This window comes from Monodelphis domestica, chromosome 3 (genome assembly GCF_027887165.1).
Source record: "Monodelphis domestica isolate mMonDom1 chromosome 3, mMonDom1.pri, whole genome shotgun sequence".
Classification (NCBI taxonomy): domain Eukaryota; kingdom Metazoa; phylum Chordata; class Mammalia; order Didelphimorphia; family Didelphidae; genus Monodelphis; species Monodelphis domestica.
Window position 1 is genome coordinate 115,108,107 of NC_077229.1, and position 17,351 is coordinate 115,125,457.

The 17,351-nt window shown below is 37.3% G+C and overlaps 1 protein-coding gene and 1 non-coding gene across 2 annotated transcripts in view; one reads left to right on the forward strand and one right to left on the reverse strand.

Annotated features, from left to right (window-relative positions):
- COL22A1 (collagen type XXII alpha 1 chain) overlaps nucleotides 1-17,351 on the forward strand; it is a 564,322-nt gene that overhangs the window by 64,275 nt on the left and 482,696 nt on the right. The window lies entirely within an intron of this gene.
- LOC130458613 (U6 spliceosomal RNA) lies at nucleotides 3,067-3,169 on the reverse strand. Its single transcript, XR_008918026.1, has one exon. It is a non-coding gene; the product is annotated as a U6 spliceosomal RNA (small nuclear RNA).

Below are 17,351 nucleotides of genomic sequence, written 5' to 3' on the forward strand. Positions count from 1 at the left end.
GAAAGGTTAGATGAAATACAATCCTTGCCCTCATGGAGTTTATACTTCAGGAGAGTTATGTTGAACAAAGGAGATCTAGATTTAAATCTTGACTTTGTTCTTTACTGCTTGCGTGATCAAGGACAAATCCCTCTGCCTCTCTGGTCCGAATTTTCTTATCTGAAAAAAAATAAAGTAGATTAGACTAGACAGAACAAGGAATGTATCAGAGTAAACAGAGTTTTGTCCTAGAGCACATTTAGAAGTCCCTAACAGTATCAACTTTGTCTCCTAGTGGCCAAAACCCAAATTCCTCTTCTCATTTTTTCATACTTCCCCAGAAATGGCCAGTCCTCCATCAGCACAGAAACCCTATCATATCCTTAAGGGCACCTCTTCCCTAGATCCTCCCCAAATATAACACTGTCCCCTTGTCCCAAGGATTGAAAGTACTAGTCATGATTCTGGAACTAAATGATCTCTTAATGTCTCTTTCAACTCTAAATTATATTAGGAGAAATAACAGAATACATTTTTAATGTGCTGCATTTTTTTAAGTGATATGATGATTTTTGAAGCTCTTTCCTTGAAACTGGTTTTATGATCCTAAGTTTACAAAAAAAGAAAACTAGAGGAACACAGGGGATAAGTGGCCTGACACAGGCACACATATCTAGTTCTTGGTTTGCTCCTTTACAAAATGTCTTGCCTCCCTCATAGTAATTCTGTGAAGATCAGGTAAGATGATCTGAAAGTCTGTCATCCACAGTCAAGACTAGCTTACATTTTGAAGTTTTGTGAATAGTCTGAAATTCCATGAGGCAGTGGATACAGCTTGGACTTAGAGTCAGAAAGACTTGGGCTAATTTAATCCTATCTCAGACATTTACTAGCACTGCCCCAGATTCATTATCAATTAAATTGTAAGGAATTTACTGATGACCACTATGGTTCCTTCTAGCTCTCGATCTCTGGTCAAATAATCATAATTAAGGTCCATATAAAAGGATAATAATAATAAAAATGATGAGATAATCACATAAAGAGGAATAATAATAAAGGAATATAGGAAAAGGTCCATAGAAAAGAAGTAATAATTTTTAAGAGCTGATTCCCACAGAAAATGACTTGGAATTTACATATCCATGTATGTATACATATCTATAAATTTGTTTTTTTTTTATTTATTGCCACTAATTTGGAACATAACTCTTCTCCTGACCTGGTCTCAATTCCCTCCGCTTATAAAAAGAGAGCTTAGATAAGGTGATCTCTTTGAGTCTGCAATGATTAATGTTTTCTCATCAGCTGGATTTGCCTCAATGCCTCTGCCTGTTTCTTCAGACTTTTGTGAATTGAGACTCAGGCAACATGAGTAACACATTCATTACTCCCAGAGTTGGAGAGCTTGACGTCATCCGCTCTCCACTCAAAGGCCAAGAGGGACCAGTGAGAGAGCAATTTTCCTTCCTTTTCTTGGCCCAGGCTGCCAAGAGCTACTTAGCAAACCTGAGCTGGAACTGAGGGGATGACTGGTAGAGATGTACCAGTTGTCATTCATAAAGGCATAAGCAGACCATGTGGGCACAGACTGGAAGCATTTAACCACAGGAGAGCTTAGATATGCCAAAGGATAATTAGCTCGTAGACTCAGTGAGTGTCAGAGCTACAAAGAACATTAAAAAGCCCAATGTTAGCACTAGAAAACACCATCTTGTCTAATTCTTTACATTATAATAAAGGTAACTGAGGCCTAAGAACATGAAGTAATTTCCCCCAAGTTGCAAGATTTGAGTTCAAAGCTTGGCTTTGCCACTTACAATCTACCTATGTTACCCTGGGCAAGTCATTTCCCCTAGTCTAGGCATTAGTTTTTTCAAGTATCAACTGAGATGACCTTGAAAGTGCTTGAAGCTCTAAAATCTTCATCTCATGGGATTCTAGAACACATGGTCAGAGGTTTGGAAATGAAAAACAGCATGGACATCTCTATTCATTGGTGGTTCCGCATGAGATAAAATTTAAGGGACATCAGGGAAACCACATATCTGAAAGTTTTTTCTTTATTTGACAATGGCACCAGAGATTGCCTCATTTGTATTGATTTTGATTAGCCTTTATGTATTCAGATTATCACTTTTAAAATGGATGCATGTTACTTGAGAGTGGTACTTTCAGTGCAGAAATTACAGAAATTTGCAATTTCATGCAGATTAATTAATAACAAACCAAGAAAAAAACAGAGCCCTTTGGGAAGAAGATCCAAGATAGATAAGGCTTTTTGGGAAGAGGGAAAGGTCTATAAACATGGGCTACTACCTGAATGAGTATGGCATCATTCTGAGAATTTCTCAGCAACCAATGGATATCATGGCAATACTAGGTATCCAAGGGATGGCCTTCAGAGTGGAAGAGAACCTGGAAGAATAAAGATGGCAGCAGACTTTGAAGTTAGCTAGCATTTAACTCAATATTGTTCAATAACTGTTTACTTTTGAGGAAGTCTGCAGGGATAGAGGGCTGGATTTCTGAATTAAGATGCCTTAAATTCAAGACTGCTGAATTAGCTGTGTGTAATTTAAGGCAAGTCACTTAATCTGTTCTAGGTGATTCTCTAAGATTTAAGTTGCAGAGAAGGTGATAACTTGCATTTGTTAGATTGGGATTTCAAGACCAGGGAATTTTCTTTATCATTGGAATCACTGAGTCTTTTTCCCCCTGAGAATTTATTTAATATCTACATACAATGCACTGTGGGAATGTTAAAGTTAATAAAAAATCTTGATCCTTGTCTTCAAAGAGCTTATAGTTAATAGGAGAAAAAAAGGTATGTTTAAGAGATAACTATAATGCAAGCTAGAATGTAATGTGTAAGAGAGTGATACAAGTAAAGTCCTGTGGGGGGAAAGGAGGAAGAGATTTCTTGGGGTATCAAGGACCCAGAGAAGCCCTCATGGAAGTGATGATGTGATACTTTACAACCTCTCTAAGCAGAATACTTGGAACAGTATAGAAATGTATTCCCTCTGTCCCCTTCCTTATTTCATAAGTGGGGGAAAGTGATCATCTGGAGAATATCCAAAGGAGGAAATCCAGGACAGTAGATGCTCTGTATCATCCTTGCACAGGGGCTATGCTGATACTCTCTGTATCATTCCAATTTTAGTATATGTACTGCCGAAGGGAGCACAGATCATGTCCTGTGAAAACTGACCAAAGGAGTGAAAATTGACCAAAGGAGCTTGGGCTGCCTGGTTTGAAAAGGAGAAGATTGGCAGAGGCAGATAGTATCAAGCAGTGCTAAACTTATGACCTTCCAAGGATCTGAAAGATAGCAGGACTTAAACCTGGTAGAAGAAATCCAGAGAGCAGCCTGGAGAAGAAGAGGATAGAGGATAGATTTGGATTGAATTAGATGGTCTTGAAGGGTTCCTTAGAGGCATGGGAGGAGATACAAAGTTCAGACAAGGTATCATCTCTGTCTTCATAATATACAGAGAGTAGTCCAATTTGACTGGCTCATAACCTGCATAGAAAGGACTAATAGGAGAAAAGGCAGAAAAAGTCAAATGAATCAAGATTGTGAAAGGCTTTGAATGCCAGGACAAAGCATTTATACTTTATCTCTGACCAGTCACTAATCTCCTCAATAATCCTTGAAGGTACATGGCATTTACTGTCTGGCTCACTCTTTTTATACTTTTTATATCTCTTTATGACATCTCTTGCCGTGTTTTATCTTGACTCTTCATCTGTACATATATGCGTCTTTTCTGCCCAATTAGACTGTGAACCCTCTACAGGCAGCTCTAATTTCTTGCGCTTCCTTGAATCCCACACAGACTGTCCTGGCAACTTTTCTCTTGTAACAGTCAAGCAGTCCTGGCATACAGACATGTATTATGGGAAATTTTTATTTCTTTTTATTTTTCTGGTATCTTTTGATTTATAATACCCTCAGCTGCCCAAAACCTGTCCCATGGGATGTAAAAATTTATTTAGATAAAACTTTCAAGGGGAAGGCACAGGAAAACTCTCAATTGTTCCTGACTTCAGGGATACATGTAAATCCTTTTCCTTACTCAGTCCATTTGTGTATGTGACGACTTAGTTTACCTATAGAATTCGTTTAACAAAATGTTTCCTTGTGGAATATATGAGATTATGATGGCTTGATTGAGTTCATTCAGCTTTTATGACTGAAAGAAGTATGAAGATTATGAATGTATCTTTTATTCAGCTCTTTAAAGAAGAATGTATTGGACTATAATATATAAAAGAACGATTTCTTCCTGTTAGGCATAATTTTGCCTATAGGAAACCTTGTCAAATCCCCTTGAGGGTTCAGGTTTTTTTCTGAGATCTGAACCTATGTTTCAGCATAATAAGAAAATCTAGATTTTTATCTCCATAGTTTATACATTGTGGTAAATATATATTTGGCAGCAGTTACCTACCACATGAAATCAGAATGGCAATATTTTTCCAGTAACACACATAAAGGATATGTGGCCAACTTTGTCTTTATTTTCTAGCTAAAAATTGTTTTTCCTCTCTGTTTTTCTAGACCAGACACTCTGAGGTAGGAGGGATCTTTTACTTATTAATTTATTTACTCATGTATTCAATCATTTATTTATTTATTGATAGAAACAACCTGCTATAGTGGAAAAGGAAAATATTTGAAATGAGGAGACTTGCTTTTCTATTCAAGAGCTGTGAGACTTTGGAAAAGTAATTTAACTTTTCTTGAATTCAGCTTCTTCATTTGTCATGTGTTGACACATCAGGGATCTTTAAATTCATAATTTGTCAATGTGGGACTAAAACTCATCTATAATTTAGCAGCTGGATCTCGGACAATTGTCTGAGTCTCAGAGAAGGTTAAGTGGCTTTGTCCATGATCATGTCATAATCGAGTGTGAAAAACAGAATTTGAACCTGGGTCCTTCTCCCTCCAGGCCCAGCACTCTAGCCACTATATCATTCTCGAACTTGGTGTTGTGATGTATAGAGCCTTTTACTTGGAATCCAGAAGTCCTGAGTTAACATCCTGTCTCAGACAATGATATTGATGTGACCCTAAGCAAGTCACTTTGCCTTTGCCTACCTCAGTTTCTTCATACTTAGAATGTGGATAATAGCATCTACCTCCTGGGGGTTATTATTAAGATCAAATGAGATAGTTTTTTGTAATGCACTTTATAAACCTTTAAGCACTATATAAATTCTGGCTATTATTATTACCATCATTTAAAAAAGGACTCAGTTAAAAGTTAAATTGTTCCTTTGTTACAGGAGGTGGGGAGGGAAGAAGGAGGGAAAGGGAATACAAATCATGTAACTATGGAAAAATCTTCTAAATTAATTAAATAAATACATTTTTTTTAAATTAAAGCAATGATAATACCTCTGATGCTTTCTTGTACAACCTCATAGAGTTGTTTTGAAGAAGTCTCTTTATAAACCTAAAGAAAGGAGACTTGTTGATATTGTGATTTTCTTCCCTTTGTTTTGAAAAACTGAGAAAATAGATGCCTTATGCCTGTTTTCTCTGACAGCTACATGAAGTGAGACTTTCTTTGCTCTCTCTCTTTGGAAGCTCCTTGTTCTTTGTTTCATCTAGTTAAATGACTTTACCCAGTGGTAAATTCTGCAGACTGACAGTAGCAGGGATAAGAGTTGTCCCTTGGAGCCAATTCAGATTGACTTTGCAGTGAGTGCAATGCCCCACGGGCTTTAGGGATTAAGGATAAATGCCCCTTACTTGCCATTGAGTTGGCCTTACTTGTAGGATGTCTTGTGGTGTTATGAACATTTCTATAGTTTATCATTATGTTAAAAATACAACTTCTGGTATGCAGACTTCCCCAGCAGCTGAAAACACCCTCCACCTTCTAATTTCAGGATTCATTCATGTGCTGAGGTACCCTTCCCCCTATCTGTGGAGGCTTTCCATGTCATTATGCTCTTTTAGTTTTTGGCCTCTCAATTCAGAATTGATGTTGTTGTTCCCCTGAGAAGTTCCCACTTAATTTCCCAAGTGTGGCTCCTTTCTCAGGAATCTCTGAATTTGTTTCATCACTGCTGACTGACAAACAAAGCAGCACACAAGGTCTGGTGTTACCAAACTACAAGACCCTTACCCATCATCAGCACTCAATATTTATTGAACCCAATCAGACAGCACACCATCATGGATTCAAAAGGCCAAGAATAGCTTGGTGTTTGGACAGTCTACTTTCACAGAAACACGTCTAGGCTGGCACATTTATCCTTGGTGGTAGCAGACCTAAGAGGAGAGGGGTTACAGAAGAAGCCTTTTCATGTAGTACAGCAAGTATTAGATTTAGGCTCAGAGAATTCAACAGGAGGTCTTTTTGGCTTTTAAAGCCCAGCTGGCCACAGCCCAGCATTCTAAGGCTCCTTTCCGAACTCTTTGGTACATCTTCTGTCTCTGGACCTTTTTCATTGACTGTATCACATCCCTGGATTGCACTCCCAGCTCAGTTCTGCATCTAAGAATCTCTTTCCTTCAAAATTTCATTCAAAAGAAACCTTTTACATGAATATTCTTTCTTGATCTCACCAGATGCTACTTTCTCCCTACCAAAATTATCCTGTATTTATTTTCCCCCCTGACCCAATGGACACTTTTTGAGGGCAGGAACTATTTACTTTTATCTTTTAATCCCTAGCACTTAGCACAGTGCCTTGGCACATAATAGGTATTTAATAAATGTGTATTGATTAATGGAACTGCATTTAAATTGTGACTTACCTGTTTATTGTCCTTAGGAATAAGTGAAAAAGAAATTTAAGTGATTACTATTTGCCAGTCTCTTTGATAAAAACTGTGGATACAATTCTTTCTATGTGGATGAAGGCATCCATAATTGTGGTAGAGTAGGAAGAATCAATCTTAGAGTCATATAAAGACTTAGGTTTAACCTAAGGTTAAGGTTAAGGTAAAGATAGGTTTAACAAAGACTATCTTTATGACCAGAGGCAAGTCATTTAATCACCCAGCTTGCCAAGAAACTCTTCTTAAATTATTTCACAAGTTGCTGATCTTTGTGAGTACAGAAAAATTTTATAATAGGAATTCCCCACATTGATGAAATCCCAGGTCCCATCTACCCTGTTAGCCTTGTTTTACCCTTCCCTCCCATAATTCACCCTCTTAAACTTTAGCCCCCAACTGACTACTGGATATTTCCATTTGGATGTGCAATTGTCATCTCAAATTGAAAGTGCTGAAGTTCATTCTTCATTCCTTACACCTTCTTCACCTTCCCTAATTTCGTTTGAGGATAGCATCTTCCCAGGCATCTGGTTTAGAACCTTGCAGTCACCCTAGTTTCTACTCTCTTGTCCTTCACAACTATTTAGTTCTCAGATCCCTCATTAACATTTGGACTCAATTAGGGACAAGGAGAGACAGATAAAGCCTGGAGATGCCCTCTGTTCCTCTTTCTATAATCTACATCATAATGCCATTTGGATCTGTTACAGTATTTCTTGACTTACAGTAGAAATGATATTGGAACACATTTACTATAAACTGTTATTAACTGAGCTCCCTCCAAGAGGGGCCTAGTGGCAAAAGACCATTGCCAATGGCATAAAACACCTCTTATTTCTTCTGCTGCTTTTAATCTTTCTTCTCACCAATCCAACTCATACATACTTCCAAATTTATCTTCTTAATACACAACTATTCTGATTGCTAACCCCACAATGGCTTCTCATTAATTATAGGATAAAATCTACATTCCTAAGTCAGGTATCTAAAGTCTGGACTCATTTTGCTTGTCCATCCTTATTTAGTTTTGCTTTTCCCTAAACAAACCCTTTAGTTCAGCTTGTCCCTTTACTATCCTGCATTAATACTTTCTTTCTCCCTATATCTAGTCCTTTGCTTATGCTACCCCAACCTCTTACCTTCTTTATCAATTGCTTTTCCTTTTCCTTTCTCTGTTTCTATTCAAATCCCATCTTCCTTTTAGGTTCCCATTTTAAGATCCACTTACTTTATGAAGTCATAAGGCTCAATGCATTTTATCTTTAATTATATATACCAATTAATATAATATATGAATTTTTGTTCCAAATTCTTCTAGTCTTTAAAACAAAAACCTTTATAAACTAGTAAATCGATCAATCAACCAATCAATATTTATCAAGAAGATAGTATTGTAGAAGTGTTGAAGGAGATAGAGATGTTAGAAGAAGTCTGTCCTCAAGGAACTCACAAATGAGTTAAGACTTGGAGCATATGAAAAGATTATAAAGGGCCTTACATTCAAGGAGGACAGATTTTTTTATTGGTGCTGCAAGTATGGGGAGAAACCGAAGATTTATGAAAAGAATAGTGTGAAGAAAGGTGCACTAATCTGTTGGTTTTGTGTATGGTGAAGCACAAATGGGAGAAACTGTAATCATGAAACCAATTTAATATTCCAAATTCACTACTTCATTTATTCAAAATTTATTGAATCATAATATCAGAAAGGATGGAAGAGACTTTAGAACTAAGAAGTTTAGAACAGAACTGGAGACTTGGAAGGACTTTAGGGCATAAAACAGAATGGTAGTGCTAGAAGGAACCTCAGAACATTGAATGTTACAACCTATGTCAGAACATCAGACAGAATTTCAAGCCAAAAGGAGGCTTAGAACATAGACAAATGAGAGTAGTGATCCTCTATTACATAAATGAGGAAACTGATCCTCAGAGCCTCAAAAATATTTTTCTCACAGTCATAATATCACAGGTAGATATGGGAATCCATATTGACTGTTTTTCTAATGTGATTCACTGCTGTATAGTCTACTAGTAGCTGATGGTGCAGTAAATAAGATGCTTGATCTGGAATCAAGAACACCTGAGTTCAAATCCAGCTTCAGATACTTACCAGCAATGTGACTTTGGGCAAATCACTTAATCTTGGTATGTCTCAGTTTATTCAGGGGTAAAATGGGAATAATAATACCTACCTCTTAGGGTTGTTGTAAGCATCAAATTAGATGATATTTATAAAGACCTTAATATAGTGCCTAATACAAAGAAGAGATAATATTTGTAATGCACTTATCACAGTGTCTGGCACATAGTAGGCACTACATAAGTGTTAATTATAATTATAATTATGATTATTATTCTTTCCAAAGCATAATCATAGAAATTACTGCAACAGCTCAGCTTCAGGGTAGTTGAAGAAATAACAAATGAGGCAAAAATGTAGCTCTTGGGAAGGTAGTTTCTGTGGTTGAGGGGCTCTTATGAGGTTATTGCTGTCATGGGGATGCTAAGGCTCCCGCTGAATCCAGTCATCAGAGACCTCCCTCTAAGCACCCAGTCCCCTGGCCTCACTCTCTGAGGAGTCTACCTCTCCTTCCATACCACTTCCCAAAGCTATTTCCATGGAATGTCTTATTGTGGATGGCCAAAGATTCCTTTATGAACATGTATCTTTGAATTTACGGCCACAAAAGGGACACACCCAGCCATTCTCTATGGGTGGATCCAAGGCCCAAAGAGGAATGTAAATGATAAAATAAAACAGAAGACAAAACAGAAAACATAGTTTGAGAAGAGCCACTTAGATGTTTGTGTTTTTCTACTGAGGGAAATATACTACTAATTCAAAGATAAGAGCAGTCGTGTTTTTATTCTCCATTTGGAAGTCAGGGGTGTTTTTCTATTTCTTTTCTTCTATAGAAGAATATTTTCTATTCTAATTCTAATTCTAATAGAAGAATATTTCTATTCTTCTACAGGGGCTACCCCCCATAGAAGGACTGAATCCTGGTGAAATTCTAAACTGTGACCATGTGGTTTGATATTTGTCCTCTAAACTCCTATATAGCACATCTGTGATTTAAACGTTTCTTAAGCACTTAATGTGTGTTAGGTGCTATTTGGGATACAAGATATTTGAAACACATTTCTGGTCCTCAAGGAGTTTATAGCCTACTAGGGAGATAAAACATGCACCCAGAAAAATGACAATTCAGTATAAACTATACATACATATATTACATATGCATACATGTCTTCATGCATGCATACATCAGACACATAAGAATTACACATGTGAGTGCATATGTATTATGTGCATGAGCATTTCATATCTGCATACATATGTGTGTATGCACATGTGGATGCACATATACAATAACATGCATTAAACCATGCAAATGTATACATATACAGATGCATTAACATAATTTTATTTTCAAATATATCATGCTATATTATATCAACATATTTATTTTGATATATGTTAACATCTAACATGTATACATATATACACACATGTATTTGTGTGCATCAATGTGTTGCATGCATATGTATATGCATACATACACGTATTTTACCTATATTCATATAATATATGAATAATAAATATTATATATGAAATGAAAAATACCATATTTACACACATGGATACATATTTACATATATACATAAATATTTACTACATATATGTATATGTTTATATATAATATTTTCCATTATATATATATATATATAGTGTTTGGTAGAAGAGGCCAAGTTCTTTGGTAAGGGAAAATAAAGTACTGACACATAAATCATACTATAATCAGAAGTTTTCACTTTTTTCCTTGTATATCATTTGACTCTTCAACTTGAAAATAGTTTTATCACTGAGTTATAGTGGAGAGAACACTGTTCAGACATTAAGAGACCCAGGTTCTAGTCACAGCTTCACCCAGGGCTGGCTGTGTAACCTTGAACACATCCTTTTCCCTGTTCCCATCTTCAGCCTCCTTATCATTAAAGATTTAAGTTTAGGTGATCTGTGAGACCCCTTTCAGATCCTCCATTCTAGACTTTTATGAGTAGAGAAGAGGAAGACTTGTTCAGAGGTGGGAATGTGCATGGGCAAGTGAAGCCAAGTCAATAGGCAGTAGTAATCACCTACTCTGTGCTAGGCACTGAGCTAAGTGCTGGGAGTATAAGGCAGAATTCTATATTCATTTTGAAGAAACCATTTTTTAGGAAAGATATTGTCAACCCACAGATAACCCAGAAAAATCACTTTCAGGGTGATAAGAGGATCAGAGGCCCTAATGTGTGAGAATCTGTTGAAGTATATGGTCATGAAAAGCTGACACAGAAGGGACATGATACCTGGAAGCGCTCTTTCCTCACCTGCAGCTCTTAGAATCTTGAATATCCTTCAAAGATAAGCTTAAGTATCATTTCCAAAAAGAGCCCTTTCCTATCTCCCCTCCATTCGCCACTGACTAGGCTATCAAGGGGTTGGTCTTGACTAGGAGAAGAGACTGCTCATTGTCAAAGCCTAGAGAAAAGAGAAGAGAGTGATGATGTCAAGGAATGTCCATGCTACTTTTAGTTCTCAGAACCAATAACCCAGTCATCTCCAATCAGTAGCAGAATTGTCAAGGACCTCAAAAGTCAGTCAATACCTGATGAAAAATCTCCACATAATTCTCAGTATTGATTTCCTCCAGTTATAGAGAATTCACTATGTCCCAACTCAATCCTTTTATCCATATTTCTCCAGATTGGCTATTCCCAGGATATTCCACTTAAGATTTTGGCTTTAGGTGGTTTTAGACTCTAATTGACCAATTCCTTTGATCATTGATTAAGCCTTTGTTCTCTGGCTTTAATTTGACTCCTTGAGACCTTGAAATATACTAGGTTTTTTTTTTTCTGGATGTTATTTCCTATCTCCTAGAGTCCTATACAGGAGGACTCATTTGGATCCAGGTTCCAATATATCATTGAGACCAACCCTTTTATAGGTGAGGAAATAGAAGCCAAGAAAGGCTGAGTAACTTGCCCAGGATCACACATGTAATAAATATCAGAGCCAGAGTTTGAAGCTAGATTCCCATATTCCAGATTTTGTTCTTTGCTTTCTGGTAGGAAGTCAGTGACCTGAAAAGGGATTCTGTTGTGGAAGAATAAAAAACAATGCATGCAAGAGTGCTTCTATTTTTTAAAGCTTTTCAAAGATGTTATCTTATTTGTTCTTTTCAGTTCCCATTTTGGGCAGTTAGATGGTACAGTAGATAGAATGCCAACCCTGAAGTCAAGAAGACCTGAGTTCAAATCTGCCCTTAGATACTTCTAGGTATGTGACCGATAGCCTGTTTGCCTCAATTTCCTCATCTCTAAAATGGACTGAAGAAGGAAATAGCAAACCACTTCAGGATCTTTGCCTGAGAATCAGACATGCCTGGAAATGACTAAAGAACAACAAAGTGTCCCTTGCTGAGATTGCAAATATGTTGTTTAAGTGTCTCTTGCCCTTGAACCATCTTCATACTATTACTCTATAGGCAACAATAGCTTTCTTCTTTTCTACCCAGGCTCACTCTTAGAAATAATATCCGAGAGAAACAATATTGGAGAGAAGAGTTTGTATTGTTCCAAATCTCCTAGACAAGGGTGTGCTAGAGCCAGCTCAACTGTCTCAGCAGATTTTTATATTTTATATGTAGGAAATCAGCAAATGCAAATCAGAACTTGATTTGTTGTTTTGTTGATTGCCTAGACTTAAGTGATGGAGAAAATGATAATAATACAGATACTACTCCCCATCCCCAAAAGTTGATTGTTAAACATTTACCAGCACACTATTGCCTTGACACACCATTGCTGTTCAATTTTTCTAGGAAAAAGGCTTCCTAATATGATTTTTCATCATAGCTAGAAGGGACCAGAGGGACAATCTTAGTCCAACCCCTTTATTTTATAGACTAGGAAACTGAGATCTAGATATATGAAGTCATTTGCTTGAGGTCCCATAGTGGCAGATCAGTGCCCAGAATTCCTGAATCTTCCAATGACCCTTCCCTGCTAGGGACCTCAGCCAGTGCCAGTTCCCAGCTACCACCAAAACAACAGCCTCTGGCATGGTGTTCTTCTGGAAGCCGCAGCTATGATGGGAGACTTGGGATGCTTCCATTTCTCCCTTTCAAAATCCAAGCCCAGATATCCACTCAGTTCCTGTCTTGTCTTCTGTAGCAGCTGCATTTTTCTAAGAGGGAGTACTTAACCAGCTGTTTCTCAATTGACATCTGGCAGACTTTCAGGGCTTAGCCAACCAAAGTCCCAGCCAGGCATAAACCCAAAGGAATCAGTGGATGCACAACCCCAGGAATAGGTCATTCTGGACATTTGATCTTTCCTTACAAATCTGTACCCTGGGAATTTTGGCGGCAATGGGAATGACTAGACTCCAACTCACTTCCTGTCCCCAGCATGTGTGGTGATAGAATAGAAAAATAGAATAGAAAGCTGAGTTTTAAAAGTCCTTTGTGGGCATTCAAACTTTTTTTTCTAGCTTCCTTCCAGCTGCCCATTCATAGTTTAAACTCTTGAAGCCTGCATTTTTCATAAGTATTATTACATATTTGGTGAAGAATACTGCAGTAAGGGGTAGGAAGGGATACTCTCCTTGCTCTCATAGCTAAAATAATAATGAAGTAGGATAGCAAATAACCAAATATAGTGCTTTCTAACCATTTGTCACCTCATCTGTTTTTTTTTCTTTTTCATTTCTCCTTGGTGCTTGTTTATTGAGAGAGAGCTTGATGTAGTGTTTAGAGTTCTGGACCTGGAGTGTGGTTGACCCATATTTGAATGTTGTTCATACATTTATTGACTGGGTGACTGTCAAGCAATGAACCTTTCCAAGCCTCAGTTTCTCACAAAATGAAGGGATTCATTTCGGTAATATTTGAGATCCCTTCTAAGTCTAAATAAGTGATCCTGAATGGCTTTTTATCTGGGAAGTATTTTAAGTAATTTGACTCCTTATTATCTAAGTCCTGTCTTCTTGGGCTTTTTTGAGCTTTGGCAGTCCAATAGGATGTGATACATGTGTTGATAAAATGCCATATTAGAAAGTTGGGTGAAAGAAAAAGTTAGGTGGCAAGCTACTTTCAAAAGTGTTTTGGACCTGGGGTCAGATTACACAGCAAGCCTGGTTCTAGCTCTATCTCTCATTTACCATGCTGTGTAATATTAAGTAAGTCTTTTCATTTTGGACCTCAGCCTTAACTTCTATATCTATAAAATTAGAATTTCTTGGTGGGGTAGATGATCACATAACCCTCATTCTAGCTTGGGAGAAGCAGTGTGGCTGGGTATGGGAGGATAAAGAGCCTAATTAGTAGTAGAAAAAACCTGGATTCAAATCCTGCCTTTGATATGTATGCTCCTCCATTTCCTTAGCAATAAAATGATGTTGTGAGGTTAAAAGATGTCCAAGGTTCCCTCCAATTCTAAACTTACATTTGTAATGTTGAAGTCTCCTCATCTAAGAAAAAAAGGTTTCTCATCCAGAGTTTTCTGTACCAATAAAATCCCAAATGTTCTATCCTTTTCTCCCTCAAAATATGGTGTTTCAGGTTTATAATACAGTTACGCACATTATCTCATTTGACCCAATTCCTCCATTTTTATGACAGAGCTATAGAGTGGCTTTCATGTTTACAAGCCAGTTTATTCTCCACTTCTTATACCCTTTACTTATTTAATAAAGATGTTGTGAATCAGTCATAAAAAAAATATCCAGAATTTTGGGTCTTGGATGTTGAAAACCCTTTGAATAAGAAATAAATATTTTTAAACATAAAGGATTCTTGGCAAAGAACACCTGAGTCATTGACTTGAATACATCCTAAATTGTATGCAAGCTTGGGATAAGGTGTTTGCACATAGAAGGACTCAGGGCTAGACCAAGAGATCTAGTGAAAGGCAGGGGGACCTGGGCTGCCCCTACTTATGAAGAATTCTGACCAACCTAAGTGCAAAGGAGCTGGATTGCCTGGTTGGAGGCATGGTGCAACTCTAATCCAGTAGTATGGTGAGTCTTAACTGGGCTAGTTATGGACAACTCTTACCAATTGGATTTCAGATCCCCAGGATTGTCAGAGGAATGTCATGAAGTTGAACCAGTGTCAGATTGTCTATGAATTGTTCCCACCAATCCAGATCTTTTGCCCTATGGGCTGGGGATTTGGAAGAGATCTTGGAGGTCATCTGGTCCGAACTTTTAGGCATGGAGAATTTGAGAAGGAGTGACTTTTTTCAAAGTAATCTCAGAAGGTATGTGGTACAGCCTAGTTTCATATTCTACCACAGTAGAAGAATTCATACTGGGTGGACCAGCCTTCTAATAATGGGTCAACATTGAGCTAGTTTTGTTACTTACATAGCAAACTTGATCTAGCACCAGGACATCTCCAGGTTTTTCCAATTTATTAAGACTCCAAAGTTTGCAATGCACAGGCCCAGTCTTTTAAGAAGTAGGTCACCTCTACTGCAAAAGGAGGCATTGGAATAGAAAGAAAATTACCACATTTGGGGCAGATTAGGAGAAGATGTTAATGGGGATCAGACTGGAGCTCATTAAAGGAAACTTAGAGCCTTTGTTTCACTGAACAGCAGCTGGGGTGGTGTTTTCCCTGCCTGGTGGTTTGGACAGCAGCCAAGGCATCAACCTAAAGCAAGAAAGCCCCAGTGTAGAACTAATATTTTCTATAAGACTAGGGTTCAAAAACAGGTCCCCTTCATTGGAGATGTGGCCCATAAAGGCTATTGACTTTGGCCCAAGAGAATCTAATCAAATCAGCCATTTTAATTTAAGGACTGTTTTAATTTTAGGACTAAGTCCTATGTTCAGTGCCAAAGAAACAAAAAACAATATAACACAGGAGCTTACAATCTAAAAGGAGAAAGGACATTAGCCCAAATTAATTTTAGAAAGAATTACGTACACAGAGGAGAGGCTCAAATAAAATGGTATGAGAAAATGGAGGAGGGAGGTCACTTTCCTCTGGAGAAATCAAGGAAAGGTTTTGTGGAAAAAATAGGATTGAAATTGGTGTTCTGGGTGCATAGAATTATTAGAGGATGCGGATTATGGTGTAAAGAATTTTTAAAAAGGAAGGAAACAAACATTTACTAAATAAACATTTATCAATTACTTATCAATGTTGGGTACCATGCAAAGCACTGTGGATAAAAATACAAACAAAAAGAAAGACATTCCCTGCCCCTGAGGAACTCTAATGGGAGAAGACAAAACCGAAAAGAGAACTGAAAAGTGTGTGCTTGTGCAGTTGTTTGAGGGTTGAGGGAATTATCCAATAAACCAGCAAGATTTTGAAGTCTGGAAGTTAAAGGCAGAACCAAAAGAGGAAAGAAGACTCCTGAGTCCCAGTCCCTCCATAAAGGAAGTAGCCAACAGGAACTCAACAATGGGAGAAGGGGGTAGCTTTTGTCAAGGGAAAAGAGTTACAAGGATGGTTGGGTATTCTGGGGCAAAGAGGCCCCAAGTACTGAGGGCAGTTCTAGGAAAAGAGGGCAGCAGAGACATTTCTAACTCCAACATTAATGAACTCTGTGACTAAATCAAGTTCCTTCACTTCTCTGAAACTCAACTTTCATTAACTATTACAGGAGATTATTCATGCCTGTAGTACCAGCCTCATAGAGTTGTTATGGGAGAAGTATTTTTTTAAATCTGAAAGTACCAAAGAAATGTGAAATATTATTTTACTCCTTGCATACTGGTATGTGAAGGATTGGTTTCTTACCCCCCAAAAGTTAATAATACGCAAGTATCTATTTTAATTTATGTTTTGTTACAGTTAAAAGAGTGGTTGGCATAAACTGTGACCACGACTATTTTCTGGGTAACTAGTGGGACTTATAGTTGATTTAGCTTTCTAGTTTGGGTTATTTGCCAGCCCCAGTCCACCATGCCCCCCATCAGGTTAATCTCCTTACCTGAGGCCCTAATTCAGGCATGTCCAAGAACTATCATTTTCAATATTTTTCTATTGGGTCAACATAAAAATGAAGGCCTTTAGCAATTAATTTTTTTAATTATTTTTATTTATTTTGTTAATATTTTCCAATTACATGTAAAAAATTTTAACAATTAAAAAAATTCAAGTTTCAAATTCTTTCCCTCCCTTATACTCCTTCCTCCTCTTTGAGAAGGCAAGCATTTTGATTTTATTTATACATGCGAGGTCCTACAAAACATATGTCCATATTAGCCATATTGCAAAATAAAAACAGAAACAAAATGAAACAAAGACAATTTTTTAAAAGTATGATTCAATCTGCATCCAGAATTTATCAGTTTTCTCTTTGGAGGTCTATAACATTTTTCATCATGGATACTTGGATACTTTGGAATTGCCTTGGATCATTGTATTATTAAGAATAGCTAAGTCTTCCAGAGTTTATCATCCTTAAAATAATACTATTACTGTTTTCTTCTTATTTCACTTTATATCAGTTCATATGTGTTGTTCTGTGTTTTTTTTTTCTGAAAGTGTCCTGATCA